Source organism: Caretta caretta, chromosome 7 (assembly GCF_965140235.1).
Source record: "Caretta caretta isolate rCarCar2 chromosome 7, rCarCar1.hap1, whole genome shotgun sequence".
NCBI lineage: Eukaryota > Metazoa > Chordata > Testudines > Cheloniidae > Caretta > Caretta caretta.
Window position 1 is genome coordinate 107,632,461 of NC_134212.1, and position 27,605 is coordinate 107,660,065.

At 40.3% G+C, this 27,605-nt stretch overlaps 1 protein-coding gene across 7 annotated transcripts in view; it reads left to right on the forward strand.

Annotated features, from left to right (window-relative positions):
* The window catches only part of ATE1 (arginyltransferase 1), a 182,316-nt gene that overhangs the window by 85,460 nt on the left and 69,251 nt on the right, over positions 1 to 27,605 (forward strand). The window lies entirely within an intron of this gene.

Here is a 27,605-nt window from a genome sequence, read left to right on the forward strand (position 1 = left end):
TGCAGTCAGAGTTGCATTTATTTTGAGCGCTGATTGGTAGAAAGGATGCTAATAGACCTGCTGAGATTTCAGTTTCTGATACCAGGGCGCTCTAATGTCTAAAAAAGCTTCTAAGCTGTCTAATTGAAAGTGAGGCAAGAGCCATCTCAATTTTGCTGTGACCCACGTTCAGCATGTGTCCATAATTACTCGTTTTTCTCTAGCTGACAAAACAAGCCTGGTTTTGTTTAAAAAAGTGACCATCCCTTTTTCTTTTGCCAGCGTCAGTTTATCATCTGCATTCACCAGCCAAACCAAAGAAACAGTTACATTTGTAGACAAGTCAGTGAATAGCAAAATACCACCTCTGACTTCATGTCTCCTTAGAGTATCACATCAGTTGCTGAAACTATGGGTTTTAATTACTTGCCATGATTTTTGGTATACATTAGAAGTTTGGGATGACTCATGACCATTAAGGCACCACAGTTTAACATCCCTAATCTATTATGCAATGCAACATTTGTAGAGGAATGTATTTAACTTAATAAAGTATCTGAATAAGAAGAGACCTATTTATAACTGATAAGACAAACACTATCTCTCAACTCTTTAGGATATCATTATTAAGAATCACCTGTCAGCCACTGGCAGTAACTTTACTGGCAAGATGAACTTTGCATCCAGGGTGGAGGAAAGCTCACACACAAGCCAACTTACTAAAGTAGCCAACAAGCTATCAAACTGTAAAGACTAAATGGTGCAAATGTATGACTGACCTCCACAGCCATTCTGCAATTATATTATTAACCACAATGTAGCCTGAGTTCTAGTGAGGTAAATTCTACTGTTTATGTTAGTTTAAACTGATTCCAGTGAAAATTTGACCTTTTGTAGATGCTTCCAGTTTGCACGCTGTTTCCTATTAAATTCCTACTATGGAAGTAGGGCTGATTTGATATTCTATGCCCTTTTTAGTTACTCGGAACCAAACTCTGTCCTCAGTTACACATGAGCGACTCTTTTGACATCAATGGGGTGCTAGAGTGTATTTGGTCCTTATTGAACCTATACATGTCTGTGTTCTTAGACAACTTTAAATGTCCCAATTTTGAAATTCTGCATTTGCAATACCAGAAAGACTTCAAAAAACCAAACCCCCTCCCCCAAAAAACCTATACATACACAGAACACATTCAATAGCAGGAGAGGAGGGAGAATGAAGATTTATGGAAAAGGTTTCAGGTTTTTCCATTTAACAGTCACCACATGTGATGTCATTGCAAACCAATTTGACATTAATTCTATAATACCCCCCTCATTACTCTGAGTAATACTCTGGAAACAAACCTTAAAACAAAGCATTGAAACCTCTCCTATGAAGTGAGGAGTGGTTTTATATATGACTGGTGGTGGTTTTATGGATTAAATAATTATACAAGAAATTTCTAATTTGACATATTGGTGTTAAATTGAATACTCTGCTTAGTCCTGGTTTTAATAACTCCTTTCCTCCAATGGTGCCAGTCTGGAAAAATATGAAGAGATGTGGCTAGAAGCTGTTCAGCTGATGTCATGGTGAACACAATCAAATGATGGAGGAGAGAAGATGGGAGTGAGGGGTGTCCTGAGAGAACTAGTCATCCTATAATCTGCTCTGCAGGGTTATACATTTTGAGACCATTTAGAAACTGAACATAGTCCCCCTGTGGCTATTAAGTAGTGACTTTAGAAGGGAATATACATATTAACAACTGGCTGCCAACTTCAGCTTGAGTTGAGTTGAAGATGTTCTTGCTTTTAACCAATACAGTAAAAAAGGGTTGGGATAGGGTTTTATTGGTGACCTCCCTTCTTTTTGTGCTATGCTGCTGCAGTTGATATATGAAGTCTTTTGAGCTGGGATCTCTCCCCTTCCCCCCACCCCTTGGCTTTAAAGGAAGGTGCTGCTAGCAGAGCATTTTCAATGACGACACTGCAGTTCTGGAATTCAGACTCTCCCTGAATCATCTCATCTGCCAGAATTCAAATCTTTTGATCTCCTAAATGGTTTGCTAAGACTTCAGTTTTCCCTCGATGTTTGGGAAAGGGGTGGCTGATGACTTGGGATATATCAGAGTGGTGATTTTTATTATGATTTAGTGAGCTTGTGGTAGTGTTGCACTTCAAGTGGATGTAAAATTGAAGTCCTTGATCCTGTGGTTATGATCCATGAGGGCAGACTGCTGTTAAAATAACTGGGCACTGCATGCATGCAGCAGTCTGCTTTCATGAGTCACAATCCAGGATTGGGGCCGTAATTGGTTGTGTTCAGATTAAAAAGAGACCATATTGTGCAAAGTGCCTACTGCCCAGGTGGGCATTTTAAAATCTTTAATAAAAAATGTGGCTCAAAGCTGAGAATGTAAACTCACATTCGTAAACACCAGAGCCCTATTCTGACTGGGCACTTTTATGGAATGCTGATCACTGACCATATCCCTTTTGGACGCTGTTTCTGTTGTTGAGACCATGTAAGATTCCAACTTCAAAAATTTTAGAACAGAATAACATTGGGTAGTCACTATATAATAATGGCTTCCTTTTTCCTTTGTAAGTAAGTGCTGGATTGCATTGTGAGCTATATGGAGAGCAGATGGGAGGTTGCTCCATCTGTAGTTTTTGTACTTATCACAATGGTAACTGGGCATCTGAAGTGAATTTTGCCGAAGAAAAATTAGAGGCCTGTGTATTTTATATCTTTTGTGTACTATATTTTTATAGTTAATGTAAATCCTTATGCAAGATTATCTTGGTTTGTGCAACCTTCAAGTATAGCCTGGGCTTAACACCAATAATGTTTTTAGCAAAGCTGAGCAAGTCACTACTAACAATGAATAAATTACATCTTTAATGGTAAATGTGGGCCCTTTTCGTTCAAAAGATGCTATTTCCACAAACGCTCATATGACTCTTGGCACAGAGTGATAAATAGTGTGTAATGCTGGTTGAAGATCAGAGGCTAGAACATAGGGAAAAAGAATCCTCTGAACCTAAGTCCCATGGCACTATAATAGCACTTAACTATTCTGACTTCCAGGCAAAAGGTGGAATGACTAAAGGATAATTTTTCAGCCCTGGGGATCAGACATGTATCTACAGTAGTTATTAAAAAGGAGTAATGTTTGACACCACCTCTCAGATCTCCCATTTGACTGTAAATGTGTCTTAAAACAGTAGTTATAGCACCAATTAAATTATTGTTAAACTGGAAGTGGGGGACAGGAATGTTCAAAAACCCTGTTGTGAGCTCTTTATATTCCCATCACTCTCCAGATTTTCTTCCATAATGGGTTAATATTTATTAATTGGTGAAATAAAAGCACAAACTTAAGGATTTCTGTAAGCCAGTTAACCAATATGTTAGTGTGTGGAAAAAATATAGTGAATAAACATTACGCAGTGATATTATTCCATTTATTTTAGGGTGGAACGAAAACTTTTCTACGCAACCTCATGACCTTCTGGTAAAACTTTTCAGACTTACTCTGTTAAATGTGATGGTTTTTATGTTGGAAAAAGTAGTCCGCTGGAAAGTTCAAGAATGTCAGTGTTTCCACATTCAAAAAAGCTCTCCAAGATTCATAATGCATGGTGCCTTTTTTCTTCAGCCCTTTGGAGTCTGTGACAAAGCTCCAGGCACAAGAAAGCATTTTAATTTATAGTGATGTTGGTTTCGGACTGTTCCCATGTATTTTAACAACTGTTAATGTTTCCCATTTAAAGGTCTGTATTTACCGGTACAATTATGAAATCAAGTAACCAAATTCAGCTACAATCACTCCAGAGAGATCCTTGGGAAAGATCCTTTCTTTCTCTCTATTGCGCCTCCATCTGCTGCTTCGTAATTCAGAATGGAGAAATTTGACTGATCAGTGGCTACAGATGCTTAAACAACCTCATTCTTCCAGGCTTCAGAGTAGCAGCCGTGTTAGTCTGTACCACAAAAAGAAAAGCCGAACTTGTGGCATCTTAAAGACTAACAAATTTATTTGAGCATAAGCTTTCGTGACCTACAGCTCACTTGATCGGATGCATTCAGTGGAAAATACAGTGGGGAGATTTATATACACAGAGAACATGAAACAATGGGTGTTACCATACACACTGTAATGAGAGTGATCAGGAAAGGTGAGCTATTACCAGCTGGAGAGCAGGGGTGGGGGGGGACGGACCTTTTGTAGTGATAATCAAGGTGGGCCATTTCCAGCAGTTGACAAGAACATCTGAGGAACACTGGGGGGTGGAGGGGGAATAAACATGGAGAAATAGTTTTACTTTGTGTAATGGCCCATCCACTCCCAGTCTTTATTCAAGCCTAAGTTAATTGTATCCAGTTTGCAAAGTAATTCCAATTCAGCAGCATCTCATTGGAGTCTGTTTTTGAAGCTTTTTTTATTGAAGAATTGCAACTTTTAGGTCTGTAACCGAGTGACCAAAGAGATTGAAGTGTTCTCCGGCTGGTTTTTGAATGGACTACAAGCTGTCAGGAATGGTATCCCTGATAATGTCCTGGCAAATCTGGTGGCTGAACTTTGACTTTGTCCTCACCCATAACTATTTCACGTTTGGGGACAATGTATACCTTCAAATCAGCGCCACTGCTATGGGTACCCGCATGGCCCCACAGTATGCCATTATTTTTATGGCTGACTTAGAACAACGCTTCCTCAGCTCTCGTCCCCTAACACCCCTACTCTGCTTCTGCTACATTGATGACATCTTCGTCATCTGGACCCATGGAAAAGAAGCCCTTGAGGAATTCCACCATGATTTCAACAATTTCCATCTCGCCATCAACCTCAGCCTGGACCAGTCCACACAAGAGATCCACTTCTTGGACACTACCGTGCTAATAAGCAATGGTCACATAAAAACCACCCTACACCGGAAACCTACTGACCGCTATGCCTACCTGCATGCCTCCAGCTTTCATCCAGACCACACCACACGATCCATTGTCTACAGCCAAGCTCTACGATACAACCACATTTGCTCCAACCCTTCAGACAGAGACAAACACCTACAAGATCTCTATCAAGCGTTCTTACAACTACAATACTCACCTGCTGAAGTGAAGAAACAGATTGACAGAGCCAGAAGAGTACCCAGAAGTCACCTACTACAGGACAGGCCCAACAAAGAAAATAACAGAATGCCGCTAGCCATCACCTTCAGCCCCAACTAAAACCTCTCCAACGCATCATCGAGGATCTACAACCTATCCTGAAGGACAACCCATCACTCTCACAGATCTTGGGAGACAGGCAAGTCCTTGCTTACAGACAGCCCCCCAACCTGCAGCAAATACTCACCAGCAACCACACACCACACAACAGAACCACTAACCCAGGAACCTATCCTTGCAACAAAGCCCGTTGCCAACTGTCGACATATCTATTCAGGGGACACCATCATAGGGCCTAATCACATCAGCCACACTATCAGAGGCTCGTTCACCTGCACATCTACCAATGTGATATATACCATCATGTGCCAGCAATGCCCCTCTGCCACGTACATTGGCCAAACTGGACAGTCTTTACGTAAAAGAATAAATGGACACAAATCAGAGGTCAAGAATGGTAACGTTCAAAAACCAGTCAGAGAACACTTCCATCTCTTTGGTCACTTAATTACAGACCTAAAAATGGCAATTCTTCAACAAAAAAACTTCAGACACAGACTCCAACGAGAGACTGCTGAATTGGAATTAATTTGGAAACTGGATACAATTAACTTAGGCTTGAATAAAGACTGGGAGTGGATGGGTCATTACACAAAGTAAAACTATTTCCCCATGTTTATTCTCCCCCCACGCCCCGTTCCTCAGACGTTCTTGTCAACTGCTGGAAATGGCCCACCTTGATTATCACTAGAAAAGGTGCCCCCCCCCCCCCCCGCTCTCCTTCTAGTAATAGCTCACCTTACCTGATCACTCTCCTTACAGTGTGTATGGTAACCCCCATTGTTTCATGTTCTCTGTGTATATAAATCTCCCCACTGTATTTTCCACTGAATGCATCCGATGAAGTGAGCTGTAGCTCATGAAATCTTATGCTCAAATAAATTTGTTAGTCTCCAAGGTGCCACAAGTACTCCTTTTCTCATTCTTCCAGTCTCTTCTGACTAAAGGTCCCCCAAACAGTGTATTTTGCTTCCCTTACACTTTCTGTGACTGTTACATCCCTGGCTCTCTAGTGGTTGTTATCAAACTGCTTTTTGTTTCTGCTATTCTGGTTTCAACAATTAGTGTGTAGTTTGCTACTCTTTTTTTAACTTCTATTCTATATTGACTATAAAATAGAGTTTTATTTTATTTTAGACAGAGCTTGCTTTCCCTCTGGGTTTTCCCAGGGTTCTTCAACTCTAATAGTTGTGTGCAAATTATTTTTAATTTTAGTTCATGTTGTTGCTTACTTTGGCCAATGATCTGGTTTTGCATAAACTGTGTGTTTAAGTGTTTGTAAATAAAAACTGAAGTACTTTAAAGTGTGAAACAGAGCTAATAGCTTCTTGCCATGCTATCTCTGTGTACTGTTTTAAGGACATTCTGTGATATGAAGAGGTGTTTTGACTAAACTCTTTATCCAGACTTGTATGCAGGCCAAAGTAAATGGAATTATTTCAAACAGTCTACTTCAGTATCATGACGTGGCCAGACATCAGATAGATGGAACACTAGAAAGGACTCTGAAATGGCAGAAAAGAAACAAAAGGCCAATTCATCTGTGATTAATCATTCTTAAACTAAATACCTCAGACTGACTGTGGTCATAAGCAGTGCCCCTGGAATTCGGCAGAGCTTCAGAGCCAGTTTCTGTGGATGATTTTTAGGGAATTCAACATCACTTCTGCAGCAGTGAAAATATGTTCAGTAGTAGTCTGCAGTTCCACATCCGCAAAATCCGGAGTTGGCTGACTAATTCCCAGGAGTCCTGGCTTTTTCACAGTTCCCTGACCAGGGAATTTAGTTAACCTTTTCAGTAAACTTGGATTTGCTACATAGGCAGAAATGAAATAACCACAACAGGGTACAGTCCAACAGGATTTTGCTTACAGCCTCATGCTGTTGTGACTCTGCCACTGAAGTGCTGAAAAGATTGCAAAGTACTTCACTAGCTCCACACAAAATGGAGCTGGCTTTTGTACCCTAGTGATGGATTCTTTATTCAGAATCTAATCAGATATCAACCAGCCATTCTGTGCCATGTTAATACTTAGACTGACCATGGAAAATGACAACTAGATGAGAGATTGCTTTGGAGGGAAAATAGGAGGATGTGAGACTAAGCCTGCTTAAATCTGTTAAAAGTTTTTAGTGAGTTTCCAGGGTTAAATGTTTTGTTGGGTTATTTGTAACAGTAAATGTACATCAAAACATACACAAATAAATGATTGTTACATAGTGCGATACCAGAAACATGCTGCAGAAACCAGTTACATTATATGATGGAATAATTAGCTTAGATCACAGGCCTCTATTCTTTTTTCTTAATTGAGTATCATATTTTATAGACTGGAAAACTATTATCCTCGCATACAATAATTTTCTTTCTCTCTCTCTCTCTCTTAGTGGAGAAAGAAGCAAACTCCAGCATACAATATGTTTGATTTCTCATGGGATTGGTAAAAGACAAACTAAAATTGACAGGTGCTGTAGTAGCAGAATAAACACTCCTGGTTTGTTGTTCAATGGCAAATTAGATCTCTTCCAGACTGACTGACTGCTTTCTAATAGTAGCATCAGTTATAATGAATGCAGACAACGTGTAACTACTCTGACCTCAACCTTTGTTCCAGCTGCCACCACTCTAGAAATCTGTAATATCAAATTAAGAGAGCAAAGAAGTATATGTCAGCCCTCCACTTGTGGAGTAATAATACATGAAAATTACATCTTGAAATCACTGTACAAACTTGAGCTAAAACCCCTTGTGTGGTGAAGTGTATCCAGTGTAAAATGAGGTATTGAACACACAGATTGTGATATGCAGTCATGTGGTGAGTCAGTGGCAGAACTGGGATTAGAATCCAGAAGTCTTGACTCTTGGTCAACTATCTAAAGACTAGAGCACACTCCCTCTGGTATCTGACAATAGTAACAAACAACGTTTATCTGGACAAGAAATAAGATTTGTGTAGTATGATGGAGAAGGGAGTGGGAAGGTACTTTTCTTCAGTAGACCTTTCCAGTGATTAGGATATCACCAGCTAAATGTCACATGCACTCTTTAAATCCCCAAACTTTGAAAGCTGTGAATTTACCCCATGTGTTCTATTTAGTGTTTCTGATTAGGGACTGGCAGTCAAGACTGCTCCTGAGTTACATTACTGGTTTTGGCACTGAAACACAATGTGGTTTTGGGAAAAATCACTCAATCTGTCTGGCCAAGATTTTCAAAAGTGAGTTTGGATGCCTCAATATTTGATTGCCCAAACTATGACACCTTAAAAGAGCCCAATTTTTAGACTGTATTGCTCAGCATTTTCTGAAAATCAGGCACTTTTTAAAATGTCTCAGGTTGAGCACTCAAAATCACTAGTCACTTCTGAACATTTTGACTCTCATATACTGTAAAATGAGGATGATACCTATTTCTTAGTCCAGGTCTGTACTACAGATCTAGACCGCTATAACTTCATCACTCAGGGCGTGAAAAATCCACACCCCTGAGCAACGGTTATACCGACCTAAGACCCTGTGTAGACAGTAATATGTCAACAGGAGCGGCTCTTCCGTTGACATAGCTACCGCCTCTCGGAGAGGTGGATTAACTACGCCAATGGGAGAAGCTCTCCTATCAGCATAAGTGCATCTTCACTTAAGCGCTACAGCAGTGCAGTTGCATTGGTGCAGCTTCACCAATACAGCATTTTAAGTGTAGGCCTCCCTTTAGACAGTTTAAAAATTAATATCTGTACAGTGCTTTGAAGTTCATCTATTATGACTGCTTTTGAAAGTAGGTTAAAGAGAGAATTCAAAGTGTCGCTTCCTTTTAAATGGAAATGACACAAGATGGCTTCCTGATTCTACTGTAAAAGCTGATTTTTCCTGGGCATCATCATCTAAGGGAATCTGCCAATTACCTACAAGTCAAATCCAGTGTGCTTATGAATTTTGCACTGCCCAAATAGATCCAGTAGGTCCTCTATTCAAGGTGTGGGATACGGGTCAGGTCGTGTGATAGCTATTAACCTCCTAAAGTCCACACCCAACCTCCTGGTTTTATCCCTTTTAGGTACCATCACAATCAGAGATGTCCAGGGGCTTTTTGATTTAGTAGTCACCCCCATATCCAGAATGTTTTCCACTTCCTCCTGAATTTTCTTCTGCATTTCTCCTTTAGCACGATATGCTTTGCTAGGAACAATTTTGTCAGTTAAACCTGGCCGGTTGGAAAATACCTGTCTGTAGTGTTGGAAAAGGTCTAACATCTGCTTTTGGTGGGGTTCAGTGCTCTCCAGAGTAACTGCTTCCTTATTCTTCCTGACCAAATCAATTAAGGGGACAGTAAACGTTCCCTCATCAGTGCAACAAATCACATTCACTGCCATCTCCCTTTCATGGTAAGCTTTGTGGAAGTGGAAAAAGGGATAAAGGGAATTTGAACGCAGACATCTTAGTGTTCTTAGGAATAGAGCAAGAGTCAGGTTCACTCTAACAACACGAGACTTTAAGACAGGGCCTGGGTGAGTGGGAAGCAAGTGGGAAGACTGTAAGAGATGCAGTTTTGACCTTGTGTTACATAAGAATGGAATGCAGACTGTAGCAGGAACTGCTGAGAAAAGTAAGATATCAGGAAGGAGTATGTATAAACAAGATGGGGCTGTTGATCATTATTGTATGCATCAAAAGGTATAAATGCTTGCCCTAACTGTTTGTTTGGCGGAGACCTGCCTAGGAAGGGAGAATCCATGTCTGTGTGTTCTCTCCCCCTTGCAATTGTTTGAGAATAAACTGTCTCTGACTTGTTGCAAACAACCTAAGACTGAAGACTGCAAGTTTTTCTTCCACAGCTTTCAATCTATTGGAATACTTTGCACAGCTCCCCTGCCATAGGGCATCCTTACATAATAAGTGACCTCATTCTTTCTATCACCTCAGAAGGTTCTTCCCAACACTCTTATATTTGGTTCTTCACTGGAATCAACACTAATACCAAATCACCTATGCCAAAAGGTCTTTCTTCAGCATACCTATCATAACAAGCTTTTTGAACCACCTGACTCCTTTTAAGGATTTGCTATATTAAGTCCATCATAGCCTTTAAATTCTCTTTAAAATGAGTGACATCCTCTCCTACAGGCTGTCCTGTCTCCTCTGCACTACCCTTCCAAGACCCTTGAATTAAATCTAGGGGTCTCCTCACATGTCTCCCGTAAAGGAGATCAAAGGGGGCACAGCCAGTAGTTCTTTGGGAACATTTCTATGTGTGGGAAAACAAATAAAGGAGTAACACATCCCAGTCATTCTTTCACCTGGTGACATACATCTTCAGCATAGCTTTCAAAGGCCCATTATATCTTTTCACCAGACCATTAGTTTCTTGGCAATAAGGGGCAGCCTTTATATTCCTCATTCCACACAATTCCCATAACTTTTTGAAAACTAAGAACATGAAATTTGCACCACGATCTGACAAGATTTCTTTGAGCAAACTTACTTTGCTGAAAAAGGTGAATATAGCAGTAGCCACCATTTCAGCTTCAGGGTAGCTGGTTGCAGAATCCACCACAACAAGTATGTATTTCTTTCCATTCCTGGAAGGTTTAGTGAGAGGCCCTACAATATCTATAGACGTTCTGCAAACACCTCCTTGATGCTGGCAATGACTGAGAAGAGACTTGCTGGGTCCCTTTAATCTCTTACACTTCTGACATGTCACAACTATTACAGTCATCTTTTACTGTCTCAAACATGAGGCTAATAGAAACTCTGCTTAAGCCTGTCACAGGTTCTCTCCACTCCTAAGTGTCCAGCAAATGGGCAATCATGAGCTAACTGCAACAACTGTGTTCTGTACTTATCAGGCACAACTACCTCACTTGGATCTCTCTTTCTCAATGACAGCCCCTAGACCTCCTTTAAAAAAAAAATCTACCCTGCCCTTCCCCGGCTGGGGTGGTATTCTGAGCTGCAATCCTCTCTTGGTTCAGGGAAGGATCAGCCTGTTGAGCCTCCAACTCCTTTGGACTCCCACTTAAGTTGAGAGCAGACTCTGGCAAAGCAGTGGAATTTTCAAATCCCTTATCTAACAAAGGGCTGCTGGCATTCTCCCTCCCCAATCCTCCCCGCTGTCCACGGACAAAGCAGGTGAGTTATTGCCATACTCTTTCTGGCTGTGACTAATGACATTAACCTGCTTAGCCACAGTTAAAGTATTATTGCCTATTAAAATATCAGCAGGAAGAGGCTTTCTAATGCCCACAATAACATCTCCTTTCAAATCCTCCCACTCAAGGTGAAAAGGAGTACAGCTCACTGCTGTAGCTCACGAAAGCTTATGCTCAAATAAATTGGTTAGTCTCTAAGGTGCCACAAGTACTCCTTTTCTTTTTGCGAATACAGACTAACACGGCTGTTACTCTGAAACCACTCAATGTGGACATTATCCAGTGGCGCAGTTATAGAAAATTCAGCCAAAGCGAATATATTTAAATTCTTACCAGGGAGTTTGTTGTCTTCCCTTACCAAATTTTCCTTGGCCAAAGCAATTTGGGACACTGTGTCCCTCCAGCCCTTACAATCTATGCCATTTACCTTTTGCATTTTTAATAAATTCTACATTACTTTCCCAAGACTCAGTCCTAAGAGAGAGTTCACTGGGCCTTTCACCTCCTCTTTTGCTGGATCGATGGTAGGGGTACTCACCTTGGGGATTGTGGGTGTGGACTGTGGGATGACTAAATTTTGGACAATTTGGCTTTATATGGCTGGAAGCCAGACAGTGATGTCAGACTATCTGCCTTTCCTTCAGGCAGAGGGTTTTAAAACCTGGCCTCCATTGTGGTTTTTATGAAAGTTGGGGTTAGGTTTATTCCCAGACCCCTCCACTCTCTCAACCCAGGTGGATGGGGATTTCCCTTCTCCTGAAATTTGCACCCCTGTGAGCCCTTGTTTCAGTAGTTTCATCAGGAATTGCTGCAGCTTCCAAAACTGAAAGGTTTTTTGTTTGTTTGTTTGTTTTGTCAAAGATGGCTGCCTTCACCTCATCTGTAACTACCCGTAACAATTGCTCCTGGGCCATCAGATTAAACAATTTTTCATAATCACCTTCTGCCCCACCCCATCATCCATTGTCTGATAAAATTACATGTTTTATGCACGTATTCAACATGAGCGATACTGTCAAATGTTAAGATTTGTATACTTCAGTTGATAGGATTCATGGGTAATCTTAAATCTTTTCAATATATTTTCTTTAAATTTCTTACATCTGATGAAGTGAGCTGTAGCTCACGAAAGCTCATGCTCAAATAAATTGGTTAGTCTCTAAGGTGCCACAAGTACTCCTTTTCTTTTTAAATTTCTTCTTATACACTATAGCATCACTCTCCTCCAAATCATTAACTGGGAAGATGACAATAGTTTTTAATTGGTGAACCTTTTCTTCTGGAATCTTGTTATCCCATGCAGTTTCTCACAAGTGGACAGAAACTCTTCTACACAGTCTCTTTAAAATTTGAGTAGACTGTCTCCCACTTCCCAGTGTTGTGTGGGAGTGTACTCACAGGCTGAGGAAGCGCCTTTTGCTCCTCCAGTACTCTGAGCAGGAATGTGTGCGCTTCCATCTGTTTCCAGTGTGCCCTCTCCTCAGCTTCAGCATTAGCTTTGGCTGCTGCTATATGTTCCATGCGTCTTTGATGGGCTCTCTCCTCAGCCTCCTTCTTGGCTTTGACTGTTGCTTGGATTGCCTCAGTCTCCCTGACCACAGCTCCACCATCTTTCTTTCATGCTCACGTTCTTCCTGGGCTGACTGTTGTTGCAAGCAGACCAGTTCCCCTGCAGTGACTGGGGCAGGAGAGTGTGTGGATGCCTGGTCAGAACTTATGAGCAAAGCTCTCAATATCTGATCTGGGGCTCTCTTTTTATGGTTTATTCCCCTCTCCTTACATAACTTTTCAAGGTCTTTTGTCTCAAGACCATCATATGATTGTGGTCGACTCATTGTGTCTATTCATTTAACTTTTAAAAACTCTCAATATCAAGTTTAAACTTTTAACAGCGCTGGGTTATGATCTGTAAATCCAGCAGACTTGTGGGCATGTGAATCCTTCTGAGTTTGCCAAATGTCACACTTTCTGGAATGGCTCATGACAATGATTGCCAACCTTAGGGCAGACCATCAAAAAGCAGGGCAGAAACCCCAAACTGGTTGTATGTTCTATAATTAGATTTCACCAACACAGTTACAAGTTTCAGAGTAGCAGCCATGTTAGTCTGTATCCACAAAAAGAAAAGGAGGACTTGTGGCACCTTAGAGACGAACAAATTTATTTGAGCCTAAGCTTTCGTGAAACAACTCTGACATCATAATCAAAAAGGCTGACAAAGGAGGTGCTGTTGTCGTCATGAATAGGTCGGAATATGAACAAGAGGCTGCTAGGCAGCTCTCCAACACCACTTTCTACAAGCCATTACCCTCTGATCCCACTGAGGGTTACCAAAAGAAACTACAGCATTTGCTCAAGAAACTTCCTGAAAAAGCACAAGAACAAATCTACACAGATACACCCCTGGAACTCTGACAAGGGGTATTCTATCTGCTACCCAAGATACATAAATCTGGAAATCCTGGACACCCCATCATGTCAGGCATTGGCACCCTGATAGCAGGATTGTCTGGCTATGTAGACTCCTTCCTCAGGCCCTACGCTACCAGCACTTCCAGCTATCTTTGAGACACCATTGACTTCCTGAGGAAACTACAATCCATCGGTGATCTTCCTGAAAACACTGTCCTGGCCACTATGGATGTAGATGCCCTCTACACCAACATTCCACACAAAGATGGACTACAAGCCGTCAGGAACAGTATCCCCGATAATGTCACGGCAAACCTGGTGGCTGAACTTTGTGACTTTGTCCTCACCCATAACTATTTCACATTTGGGGACAATGTATACCTTCAAATCAGCGGCACTGCTATGGGTACCCGCATGGCCCCACAGTATGCCAACATTTTTATGGCTGACTTAGAACAACGCATCCTCAGCTCTCGTCCCCTAACACCCCTACTCTGCTTCTACTACGTTGATGACATCTTCATCATCTGGACCCATGGAAAAGAAGCCCTTGAGGAATTCCACCATGATGTCAACAATTTCCATCCCACCATCAAACTGGACAGTCTCTACGTAAAAGAATAAATGGACACAAATCAGACGTCAAGAATTATAACATTCAAAAACCAGTCGGAGAACACTTCAGTCTCTTTGGTCACTCGATTACAGACCTAAAAGTTGCAATTCTTCAATAAAAAAACTTCAAAAACAGACTCCAACGAGAGACTGCTGAATTGGAATTAATTTGGAAACTGGATACAATTAACTTAGGCTTGAATAAAGACTGGGAGTGGATGGGTCATTACACAAAGTAAAACTATTTCCCCATATTTATTCCCCCCCACCCCGCTCCCCCCGGTTCCTCAGACGTTCTTGTCAACTGCTGGAAATGGCCCACCTTGATTATCACTAGAAAAGGTTCCCCCTCCCCCGCTCTCCTGCTGGTAATAGCTCACCTTTACCTGATCACTCTCCTTACAGTGTGTATGGTAACACCCATTGTTTCATGTTCTCTGTGTATATAAATCTTCCCACTGTATTTTCCACTGAATGCATCCGATGAGGTGAGCTGTAGCTCATGAAAGCTTATGCTCAAATAAATTTGTTAGTCTCTAAGGTGCCACAAGTCCTCCTCCTTTTCTTTTTACCGTTACAAGTGTTAACTCCTGAAGAACTATAAAAATCTTACCATTCGCAAAAAGAAAAGGAGTACTTGTGGCACCTTAGAGACTAACCAATTTATTTGAGCATAAGCTTTCGTGAGCTACAGCTCACTTCATCGGATGCATACTGTGGAAACTGCAGAAGACATTATATACACAGAGACCATGAAACAATACCTCCTCCCACCCCACTCTCCTGCTGGTAATAGCTTATCTAAAGGGAGCAGGAGAGTGGCGTGGGAGGAGGTATTGTTTCATGGTCTCTGTGTATATAATGTCTTCTGCAGTTTCCACAGTATGCATCCGATGAAGTGAACTGTAGCTCACGAAAGCTTATGCTCAAATAAATTGGTTAGTCTCTAAGGTGCCACAAGTACTCCTTTTCTTTTTGCAAATACAGACTAACACGGCTGTTACTCTGAAACCAATCTTACCATTGAGTCACAGACAGTCCTGTTGGTCATTTCAGTCTATCTTGCCACCCAGGCAAGATGAACTATATGATGGTCACTTTACACCAAAAATCACGATTTTCAGGTTATTCCCAGTCCCAAAGGACCAGTCACTTAACCCAGGTCAAGTGTACTCGCATCTCAAACCAAAGACAAAGCCTGTAGCCAGTCCTGTAACAAACTAACTAAAGATTTATTAGCTAAGACCAGAAGAATTATTTACCAGGTTAAAATAGGAAATGTGCACACACAAATGAGTTATCTTAGATTTAAAAAGATAATATAAGCTTCTATAATAAGCAACTCTATACTTTCTTTCGGTCTGATCCATGCGAAGCAGCATGAGGATCTCTTGCTTATATTTAGGAATCTGCCCCTGAGGCTATATCTAAACTACAGACCTTCCAGCAGCACAGCTGTACTGCTGTTGCTGTAAAGTGTCCCATTTAATCGCTCTGTGGCGACGCTTGTAGACATTGTCTCAGAGTCTGGACAGCATAAAGATTCTGGTTTCTCCTTGATGGGGATTTATATCCCATTCACCCCAGAATCTAAACTGATAGAATGAATTCATGTGTATGCCTCCCCTTCCTGGAGATAGTGAGGAATGCAGCCAACAAGGTCTTTGTCCTTTGATGCTACACAATGCTTCATTTGCCTTCAGTGGGCCATTTTATGTTCAGGATGAGCACTTCACCTTAATGAGTGTTGGTTCTTCTGTTTGGTGAGTGACACAATTATAGAAGTTTACAATGCAAACACTCAATTTATGTATCCCATGGTATAAAGTTATATTATAAGTAGGATTAATACATGCAGCATCCTACAAGCATTCCATAAAGTCTAAACGCGTTCTTGTAACACTAATATCTATTTAACTATACTAATCCACAAGTAAGCCAGACTGATTGTTCAGCTATGCATTTGTCAGTGTTCAGTGAGGCCCTGGGTCTTTGTCATGAGCCGGCACCTGGGCTGCCAGCGTCACAGGGCTGTTTTAATTGAAGAAGTTAACTGTATTTCATTGCACTCCATTATATATTAGACTTTTGAATGCTGAAAATTGAGCTAAACACCTATAAATTCTTCCCAAGGAATGCGAATCTTTAATAAATGGGCTTGTTTTAGCCAAACAAGCTTTAGCTTAATTTATCTTAAATTATCTGGAACCTTCAGTAAGGTCTGTAACATGGCTTTTCTGATGTCCAGAAAACTGAATCTCTCCACATTTGATCATTCATTTGTTTCAGCTGGAAGCAAGAGTACTAGTATACTGTAAGAGATTAGTCTTGTGGGGTGTCACAGAATTTAGTTCTCACTGCTGTGGTGCCTTCTTGTGGCCACCTCTGGGGATTAGCTCTCTATCAGTCTGACACCCCCGTCCATCTGTCATTCATGCTGTGACCCCTTTCTCACCCTGGGAGTTAGTGTTTCCTCTTTGTGAGTCAGGATGATCCCTCTCTGTGGCTTGGCCTGCCGGCCAAGTAACTATAGTGTTCCCCTTCCAGAGTATCAAAGTCTCACTGGACTGGTTGAGCGAGTATCATTCCTGGCAGTCCTCCAACGCAGTTATGCCACTTCCCCAATGGCAGCTAGGGGAAGCCAAACCCACCCACTATTCTGGGTTCCAGTTCAGAGACACTCAAATCAGTGGCCAATGTCTGTGCTGTCCCAAACCTTGCAACTATTTCCTGCAGCGCTTTTCTGCTCTATCACCCTTCTGGGTAAACCCTTCCTTCAGGGCTGGGATCCCAGGGCTTCTGTTCTTACCCTGGGTCTCCTTTCCCTCTCTAAGCCAAAAGAGTGACTACAGGCTTCCACCTTCTGCCCTCATTTCCTGGTGTTATACTAGCTCGGGGGGGTGGGGGGAGGATGGACTTTTTGGCCTGAGGGCCACATCTGGGTATGGAAATTGTATGGCGGGCCATGAATGCTCACAAAATTGAGGATCGGGGTGTGGGAGAGGGTGAGGGCTCTGGGGTGGGGACAGAAATGAGGAGTTCAGGGTTTGGGAGGGGGCTCCAGACTGGGGCAGGAAGTTGGGGTGTGTGTGTGCGGGGGAGGTGAGGGCTCCAGCTGGGGGTGCGGACTCTGGGGTGCGGCTGGGGATGAGGGGTTGGGGTGCAGGAAGCTGCTCTGGGCTGGGACCAAGGGGCTCAGAGGGCAGGAGGGGGATCAGGGCTAGGGCAGGGGGTTGGGGTGCAGGAGGGGGTCAGGGGTGCAGGCTCCAGGTGGCGCTTACCTCAAGCAGCTCCCGGAAGCAGCGGCATGTTCCTTCCTCGAGCTCCTATGCAAAGGCGTGGCCAGGCGGCTCTACACACTGCCCCATCCGCAGGTGCCGCCTCTGCAGTTTCCATTGGCATGGTTCCTGGCCAATGGAAGCTGCCGAGCCGGTGCTTCGGAGCGGGGCCACATACAGAGCCCCTTGGCTTCCCCTATGTGTAGGAGCCAGACGGGGGACACGCTGCTGCTTCTGGGAGTCGCGCAGAGCCAAGGCAGGCACCTCAGACCCACTGCGCTGCTGACTGGAGCCGCCAGGGTCCCTTTTCAACCGAGTGTTCCGGTCGAAAACTGGACACCTGGCAACCCTAAGTCTATATGAATCTCATTGCTGGTTTGGGGCCTAATGGAGCTGGATGTAAAGGATTTGCTGGGTCTGGAGGAAAATAATGTAAATCACTAACTTGGTCTTTAGCCTAAAATGAAAGCTTTTATCACTTCACCCATTGTTGGAAGCACTATTATAGACCTGACACAGGTTTTCTTATCACTCTCTTAGCTACATTAGGCAACACAGATAAAGATGAAAATTAAAGTTGGAAAGTCATTGTGAAGGAAACATCTAAGGTAGTGCAGGAATAGCTTTTCTGATGAGGCCACCAAGTGATACCAATTACATTTTAAATGTAATTAAATAAAACATTGACGTTTGTGGAACCTAGATACTGCTTCATGTAGTGTTCGGGCAACGTAGCATCATTTGCACTGGAGAAACCAGATGGAATCCTGTTCTGCTCCTACAGGAAAAATGCTTCTAGGCTGTTTAATATATTTGTTTTTTGAAACACTGCTGATCAATGCTACCTTTTTATGGTCAACTGAAGCCCCTTTAGGAAAAAAAATACAAAAACATACAGTTCTAGCTGTGCTTTTCTAAATGTATATACAGTGTCTGTTCCTTATACCAAGCTGAACAGAACTGAAGTATAAAACAGCTGACATAAAAGAAAATAAATACATTTGTGACTTTGTACACCCGTCTGCTTGAATCACCAATGAATTAAATGCTTGTTACACAGCTTTTTGTGTGCCTCTCTCTCTCTCTTATGTGACCAAGTCTCCTGTTCATTACAGCTTTTTTCCTCTGAGGAAATAACTAAACAAGCGGTCATGTGTCTGAAAACAGACACCTTTGGCAGTAAGTGAATATGCTTATTTAAGCATTAGAGAGTTCAACCTCAAATGCTATACATTTGTACGGTATGGACTTGCTACTGTACTAGTTGTCTACCTGGCACCATTTACTAGGGTAATGCCTTACTCACAGGACAAATTTCTTCAGAAATGCTTTATTAAACTTTTGTTGTTTTCAGTATTATTTGGAGTGTGTATTATTTCTGCGCTATATTAATGGATATTTTCTTGATAGAGGAGGATAATCCCTCTTAAATCTTCACATTTGTTGTCTTTTGTACAAAGCTGATATTTTGTTTATGAATATGCATTAAACACAAGAATTCCAATATAGTTTTTCAAACTCATCTTTATATTCTTTCAGTAATTTCAAATAAGATAAAATATCTGGCAAATGTAAATACTCCATCCATGTGAGTGGTATATGTTTATAAATAATCATATGAATTAGTCATTCAGTGATAAGTTATAAAACTCTAGAGATTAAATTGTTACCTCATTCGAGTGATACTTAGTTTGGGACTTAATGTGCATTAGGAGTAAGCTTACAAATTTTACCTTGCTTACGTTAAATTCTTTTGTGGAACTTTTACAGTAACTGTGTAATTTTATTAATTTGTGTGTTACGGTCTAACGAGTCTAAATTGTAGTAAGACAATGAATTGACTTTCCACTTTGTACCATTATTTCTGTTTTTTTTTTTAAAGATTGCTGAATTGCAAGGAAAATCTGTAAGGGTTAATGGCTCCAGAGTTATTAGGAGTAATTTGACTACTGCTGTCAAAGAGAGTTGCCAAAAAGATTAATTCAAGATCACCATAACAAGCCTGAGATAAACTGTCCTGTGAATGATACACTGGAGAGAAGTTTATCATGTCTAATGCATGACCCTACGCAGTCATAAACTCACTGATTACAACAGAACTCTTAAATCTTCTCTGTAGGCTTATTCATGAACTCCATGGCAACTATAAAGCAATTCACATGAGCACAATGAGAACCATACTCTGTGATTTATATAGCCAAAGCTTTGATTTTTTTTTTTTTTGTGCCGTAAGCAGAGTTTACATTTCACAAGTCATTGAGTCTTCCCACACCTGATATGATGGGATACAGCTCCATTTTCTAGCATTGATAACATTTTTCAAGTTCTGTAAACTGGTTTTGTCATTTTGAGAAAGTATAAGAAATTTGGCAGAATATTGAATATATTTCTCAGGTTATAATGAGCAACTGATTAATGCTATATCATCATAGCTCAGATTCATTTCATTTTCCATTAGTGTGGGTCATTTTTTGGATGGTCCCATAAGGACACTATTAGTCTCTTTTTTGTGTGTATGTCTTTCTCTACACATCATCTTAGACATTGATATTTCCTTTTACCAAGTTAAAGAGAAGTTGGGAAGAACTGCCATAATTGATTACATTGGTTGTCATACTAACCAAGATATTGGCACCTTTGCCCTCTCCAACAATGATTTCTCAACCTGTGGCGCTTGAGCCATGTGAGGTTGTTGGTAGCCCTGCATATGTCTATTTTCATAATAATGGGTGAGACGTTTTGGCATCAAAGGTCTGGTGTTCTAGAAAGAAAATTGCAATTAAATACAATCACTCACACAGACATCGGTGGTAGACACATCCATACAACCAGATTTACTGAGTCTAGTGTATACTATACTATATCACTCATTTAGCTGTAAATAATATAGCTCATATTGTATCCTTTTTTATTTTTCTGTTTTGATGATTGTATTAATTATAATTGTTTTTATTAGGGAACATTGGCTAGTGGATTTTATTGGGGATGGAAGCCAGGAACTCCTGCTACTCCTGCCCCTGTTGCCCTTTGTGGCCTTTACAGTAGGAGTTGGCTGACATATCTTGTAATCTACACAAAGAAAGAGCTTTCTCTTCCTCTTTCAGCAAAGATTGAATAGCAGATGCTGTAATGAGGTCTGATCATACTAAAACTTTGTTAGTATACTACAGTACTTTTCTGGGAAGTATTATAAACTTAATCTATGACTAACAATATATATTAACACAAAGTCATGTTGTGATGCATTATTTTTGTGTGTGTTTGAGTTTGTTTACTTGCTAATTTGAACAGTGTGTGTCCCAGTCCATGCAAATTAGTGACATTTTACTATTGGAAATGTTCAGCTAGTCCAACAGTTTAGCTGGCAAAATGTCCTTAGTGTTTAAAAGAATGATTAACTGGGTGGCAGCACAGCAGCATTGTCTGAATGGGAACTCGAGTCCTAAGGCTCATAAAGGGGATGAATTTGAACATCAGGAAAGAAGCATTATATGTAAATTTTCTAGCAACAGGTATTAACTGGATAGCATAGGAGCCAGCTGTGAAGACATCAGTTTACTTGCTATTGTTATCAGAGGCAATGACAACGATAACAGCGTTGAGATCCTCTCCTAGACCTTTTCCACACGGCTTATCCAGAACAACTCGTCCAGTTCTGGGAGAGCACTTCATCCAGTTTGCGGGGATCCAAAAACTCAGACTCCTTCACTCGGGTTACTTTATTAAGCATGTAACAGTTCTATGCCCATACTGGCCAGGCCCAGATGCAGGGGGTTTAGGTAGGATGATACCACATTTGCAAATCATGGCACATGCTACACAGTTTATATACATTTTTCTTACCTACTAACATCTATTCTTCTTGAATCTAATTGGTTTGGACATCATACGGTTCGAAGTAAGGTGCTACGGGATAAGAGGGAAGGTGATCTCATGGATTGGTAACTGGAAGATAGGAAACAAAGAGTAGGTATAAATGTTCAGTTTTCAGAATGGAGAGAGGTAAATAGTGGTGTTGCCCAGGAATCTGTTCTGGGACCAGTCCTATTCAGCATATTCATAAATGATCTGGAAAAAGGGGTAAACAGTGAGGTGGCAAAATTTGCAGATGATACAAAATTACTAAAGATAGGTAAGACCCAGGCAGAATGGGAAGAGCTACAAAAGGATCTCTCAAAACTGGGTGACTGGGCAACAAAATGGCAGATGAAATTTAATGTTGATAAATGCAAAGTAATGCACATTGGAAAGCATAATCCCAACTATACATATAAAATGATGGAGTCTAAATTAGCTGTTTCCACTCAAAAAAGAGATCTTGGACTTATTTTGAATAGTTCTCTGAAAACATCCACTCAATGTGCAGCAACAGTCAAAAAAGCAAACAGAATGCTGGGAATAATTAAGAAAGGGATAGATCATAGGACAGAAAATATCATGTTGCCTCTATATAAATCCATGGTATGCCCACATCTTGAATACTGTGTGCAGATGTGGTCGCCCCATCTCAAAAAAGATATGTTGGAATTGGAAAGGGTTCAGAAAAGGGCAACAAAAATTATTAGGGGTATGGAATGACTTCCATATGAGGAGAGATTAATAAAACTGGGACTTGTCAGCTTGGAAAAGAGACTGCTAAGGGAAGATATGATTGAGGTCTGTAAAATCATGACTGGTGTAGAAAAGGTAGATAAGGAAGTGTTATTTACTCCTCTCATAACAGAAGAACTAGGGGACACCAAATGAAATTAATAGGCAGCAGGTTTAAAACAAAAGGAAATATTTCTTCTTACAACACACAGTCAACCTGTGGAACTCCTTGCCAGAGGATGTTGTGAAGGTCAAGACCATAACAGGGTTCAAAAAAGAACTAGATAAATTCATGGAGGATAGGTCCATCAATGGCTATTGGCCAGGATGGGCAGGAATGGTGTCCCTAGCCTCTGTTTGTCAGAAGCTGGGAATGAGCGACAGGGGATGGATCACTTGATTACTTGTTCGTTCCCTCTGGGGCACCTGACACTGGCCACTGTTGGAAGACAGGATATTGGACTAGATGAACCTTTGGTCTGACCCAGTAGGGCCATTCTTATGTTCTTATGTAAGGACCTTTGCAGATTATGTATGGCCCAATTGCTTATGTCCTCACTTTATCTACATTTCAAGTTTATAATTTCAGGGTATTTAACTTACCTCAACTAGCCCCAAAACACTATCTGTAGCACAATGGTATATTACACCCTTGTGTTTAGTTTAACTTTGCACTGAAATCAAACTGCCTGTCACACCCTCGTTTACAGTTCAACATTGTACTCAACCAAGCTGTATACAAGTTTACTCATGTCCAGCAACATCTATGCCTGCAATCAGTAGTTGTGAATATATTATAGGATAAAACAGGGAAGTCTCTTTATGAGAATATAAAGCTGTAGGGTGCCTTGAACTGAAACATGGTCTGAATTATTTGTAGTGTTTACATTTGTGGTTAAATTAATCTGAAAATGGACTTTGTGTGGGGGCTTGAATATCCTCTCCATTCCTTGAGTTGTAGTTAAGTATCTGTTGGAACAGAATTTTTCAGGAGGAGGGTATCGCAGGAAATGAATTGCCAAAACGGTACAGAGGTTTCCTTGCCTGTTGTGTACAGCTGCTGCAGAAGCTTGGTGGACAAAAGTTTTGTTTTATTTTGTTTCACACATTAAGTAGAGCAAATGATGTGCAGAGAAAGAAACAAGTTAAAGGATGTAGAAGGAAATCCAGAGCAATTTTGACTTAGTACTAGAATCACGGAAGATCGTAATTGGTTGTGTTTAGATAACAGCAGAGAAACATTGTAGAACTTATTCCATAGTATCCTATGGTAGCTGAAATTTATTTAGGCCCATGTAATTTAAAAACAAAATCACAGTCCCAGTGCCCTTAGTTAATATTAGAGGCACTGCATTCCAGTCCAAGACTGTGGAGTCAGGCAAGCTCTTGGCTGGTGCCTTGTTTTCAATAATAGCATCATGAGGGCAATAGAGCTTTGACATACTGTACAAAAAGGGCCCCAGACAGAAGAATCAGAGGCGACGTTAAGTGTTTTGAATTTTTTAAAAAGTTTTGATGAATTCCAATTAAACAGTCCCAAAGGCTCTTAGAAATTACTTTATTGGGGCAGGTCTAGTAAGATCTGGAAGCTTGGCAAGCTGTTGTCTTTGCTTTCAAAACATAAGGCTAAGTCTGCTACAGAAATACTGCAGTTTCCAGATAGTGCCTAGGGCTTTAGAATTACCATAAATGAAGTTTAAAAAATGTAGTTAATTTTGTCTTTATTCAGTTACTTAATGTTTTTCAGCTGCATAATTAAACTATACTAGAAATGAAAGAATTTGAAGGGTTGCAGTTCTGAACACAATTACCAAATCTGTTTGTGTTGTATGGTGTGTAGGATATTTCTGAGATTTTTGTAGTATGTTTTTTTTTTTTCTTGGATAGTGCGTATGATGTGTTCTCTTCCTTTCCTTCCCCAATTAAAAATTGTGAGTAGTTGGGACATGTTTGCACAAGCAAGAAGGGTGGTAGAATGGGGAGGAAAGAGGTTTAAAAATGACACTAACTAGCTGAACAAGGTTGCTCGGAGCAAAAGTACAGTGGCACTGATTTGTTCATCCCAGCACAAGCATAATATTGTTTCATGGGTAGGCAATGAAGGGAGGAAAGAATGAAAGTTTTATTCTACTGACCTACTGATTTTGTGGGTTTAAAAACTGCTGTTCTAAAAGGCAAATTACAACTAATGCATACTGTTGAGACAATCCCCCGACTATGTTCTTTATTTTTTCCATCATACCCTGTTACTAGCCAGTGTAATTCTGTTTGCTACAGTTAACTGTTGTTTAATTGTCTCCTGGGGTTTTTTTTGTTTTTGTTTTTTGGGTTTTTTTAGTGTTTGTTAATACTAAAAGGGATAACAATCCTTCTAAAATCCAATATATTATGTGTTTAAGTGCTGGCCAATGAGAATGGAAACCAACTTTGCTTTTTCCCATACACTCAATTAAAAAGCTTTGTATTGACGGTGAAGACGTTAAATAAAATGCTTAGATTAAGAGTACTGAAAGAAAAGGTCAGTGTGGTGGGCTGGAGGTAGCCAGTCCTGAGTTCTGCCTTTCACTCCTCCGTCTGGAAGGACCTGAGGATGCTGTGGAGTATAGGCAGCCAATTTCCTAAGCGGGAGATGAGCCTTAATTTGGCTCCACAATGATTCATAAGTCAGGAGTGGCATTGATGGGACTGCAGAAGTAGCAGTGATCTAACTATAACAGTGTGATATTTTGTGGGGGTTTCTCCTAGTAAATAATTTTGTAGCTTTGGTAGAGATATTGTCTGTTTGTAAGGACTTATTAAAACTGCATTTTAGAATCTAAACTGACATTTCCTTCCAAGGAGACCCTTTTCTGTTTTTGTTCTGTTTGTTTTTTGATGCTGATGACAGTGGCTTTTGAAAATAGCACAAAATGCCGCCTGATCAACAGGCGATGGTGAAGGGACTTCACGTGATTAATGGTCTTCCTTATCACATGGTTGAATGAAATGTTAGCCCCAAAATAACTGGATTACAGATGGGACCCAGTTCTTGGTATAGTTCTTGGTCCACAGCACGTTTTACTTTGTGATCTGTGCTGTGGAAACAAGTTTGTGTCATTGCCCACCACTGAAAACCCACATTCGACCTTTTATATGTTCATTCAAAACAATATGCTTTGGGATGGAGAAAATTTAGGATTGCCACAAAACCATCTTATGTCTATGGTACGATAAGAACTAGATGCTCTGTTAGATATACTTTTTTTTTAATTGATCCTTCTATGTGCTGATTGCATTTTTTAGAAGAACAGTGAAAAGAAATAATGGGTGTGAACCTTTCCTGAGTGAGACTTAAAATTGTGAACATTGTCCTTTTTAGGGATTTATGATTTTTTCCCCCCTAGGTTTAGGGTCAAATCTTTGTTACGTGCCCTCTGGCTCTGTTAGGCTGTTTGGCTAACACAACACAGTTGAGGATTGAGCCCACAGAGTCCACTCAAACTATGATTCCATTTCAGTACAATAAAACTCCTTAATTCCAAACAGTTATGCCTATATAAGGTGCTACTTATAAACCAGTTTACACTACCACATCAGTTGTATAGTATACAATGAGCATTCATTCAAATTTTTTATTACGTTATGATTGCTCTGTAATCTAACAAGGTAAACAGAACTACTTGTGCTTAGAGATACACATGTGCTTATGCGTTTTGCTCGATCAGGGTTGTTTGTTTTAGGACAAGTAGGGGAAGATAGTTCCTAGGACAACTATTATTTTTCTTCTTTGGTTTTCCAACTCTGTGAAACTGAAGCTATATACTTCTACAGTACAGATACTAAAATTGTGCAGGCGTACTTCTATTTTTAATATATACTTACTCATCATTGTGTTGTAGATAAGTTTTTCAATATATTCTTGAAATACCATAAACTCTCTTGGTGTCATGAGGATCTAAGTAACATAGTACAGTTGGTGGTTTAACTCATTTGTGTGCAAACTTATTTTTTTATTTTGTTATGGCAATTTAAGAAAAAATTAGTGACATCTTGACTTACTAGCTATTGGGATACATAAAGCTTAGTTAAATAGAAATTTTCCAAAAATGTAAGTAGACCTATTTTTGTACATTTTAAGACCAAGAGTATTTCTGAACTAACTGTAGCTAGTGGTAAAACAGAATAGTAAATTATTCTAGCCATTCAGGAGAGTGCTGTTGAACCCAGGCAGTCTTGCATTTATGTTGTCACTTGGCAGAAAAAATCTCATATTTTCTTTCTTTTAAAAAAAGTGAGTTTCGTTTGCTCATAGTGTTTCTGAACTTACTCCAATCTTACCATTTATGTCACTCTACTACTAATTATCAAAGTTAAAATCATAAATCCAACTTGATAAATGTTGAAAAATCTCAGTATTAAACACTTTGTTTTTAGTGCAGGAGACAGAATTGATTAACATGAGTAGAAGTTTGGAAAACAAGTCAGTTAAAAAAATTATACAATGCAAAGACCTTTTATATATTTAATACATTGTCCTGAGGCAGTCGGCATTTTCTCCAAAATAGCTTGGCATGAATGCAATACATTTATCTTCTTGCTTATTTCAGGCCATATTTTCTGCACGTCATTTCTACAGTTGTTTAATATTTTAGTAATTGGATTCCTTTCCCTTATCATACATTAAGCATAGTCCGAAAGAGACTCAAATGGGTACAAGTCCAGAGACTCTGGGGCCCCAATATCCCAAGATTTATTGTAGCATCTAATACTGTTGCATTTTGCATTTCAAGTTCAAGTCTCACTAAGATTGAGAAAATGAATGGAAGCTTGTACTAGCTGCAACACAGTTCACAATCTGCTTTGTGCTGTTTTAGATCTTTCAGCAGTTACAGTAGGTACATTTGTTGAGCCACAGGAAGGCCATGATGCTGGCTGTTTTGGGTATTTTAAGTTTTGGGAACCTAATGATGTATCTATCATGACTTTTATTCTTGGCATAGGTTTTGTCAGACTGATTGATGTGGCTGTTTTTTACCCTGATCAATGATCAGTTAGCTTTGACTCAGGTGTTTGTAAATTTTTATTTTTAGTCTCTGTGGTTGTGAGAGCCTTGATGAAGTAGAATGGCTTTATACCATAATACTATTTTGCAGACCAATAGGTTATGTAAGAAAAGAGTTTACTGAACACATTTTAGGAACAAGCAGTGGCTAAAATTAGCTAAATAAACATTCATTTGCTCTGTAAAAGGCAGTTCTGCTAAAATACATATCACTGATGGTCTAAAATGTAAGTTCTGTTTTGTACCAGTACTTCCATTTATCATTTAAAAAGCTGTTTTGAAGGTTCAGATTCAAACATAGGTGCCTCCAAGTA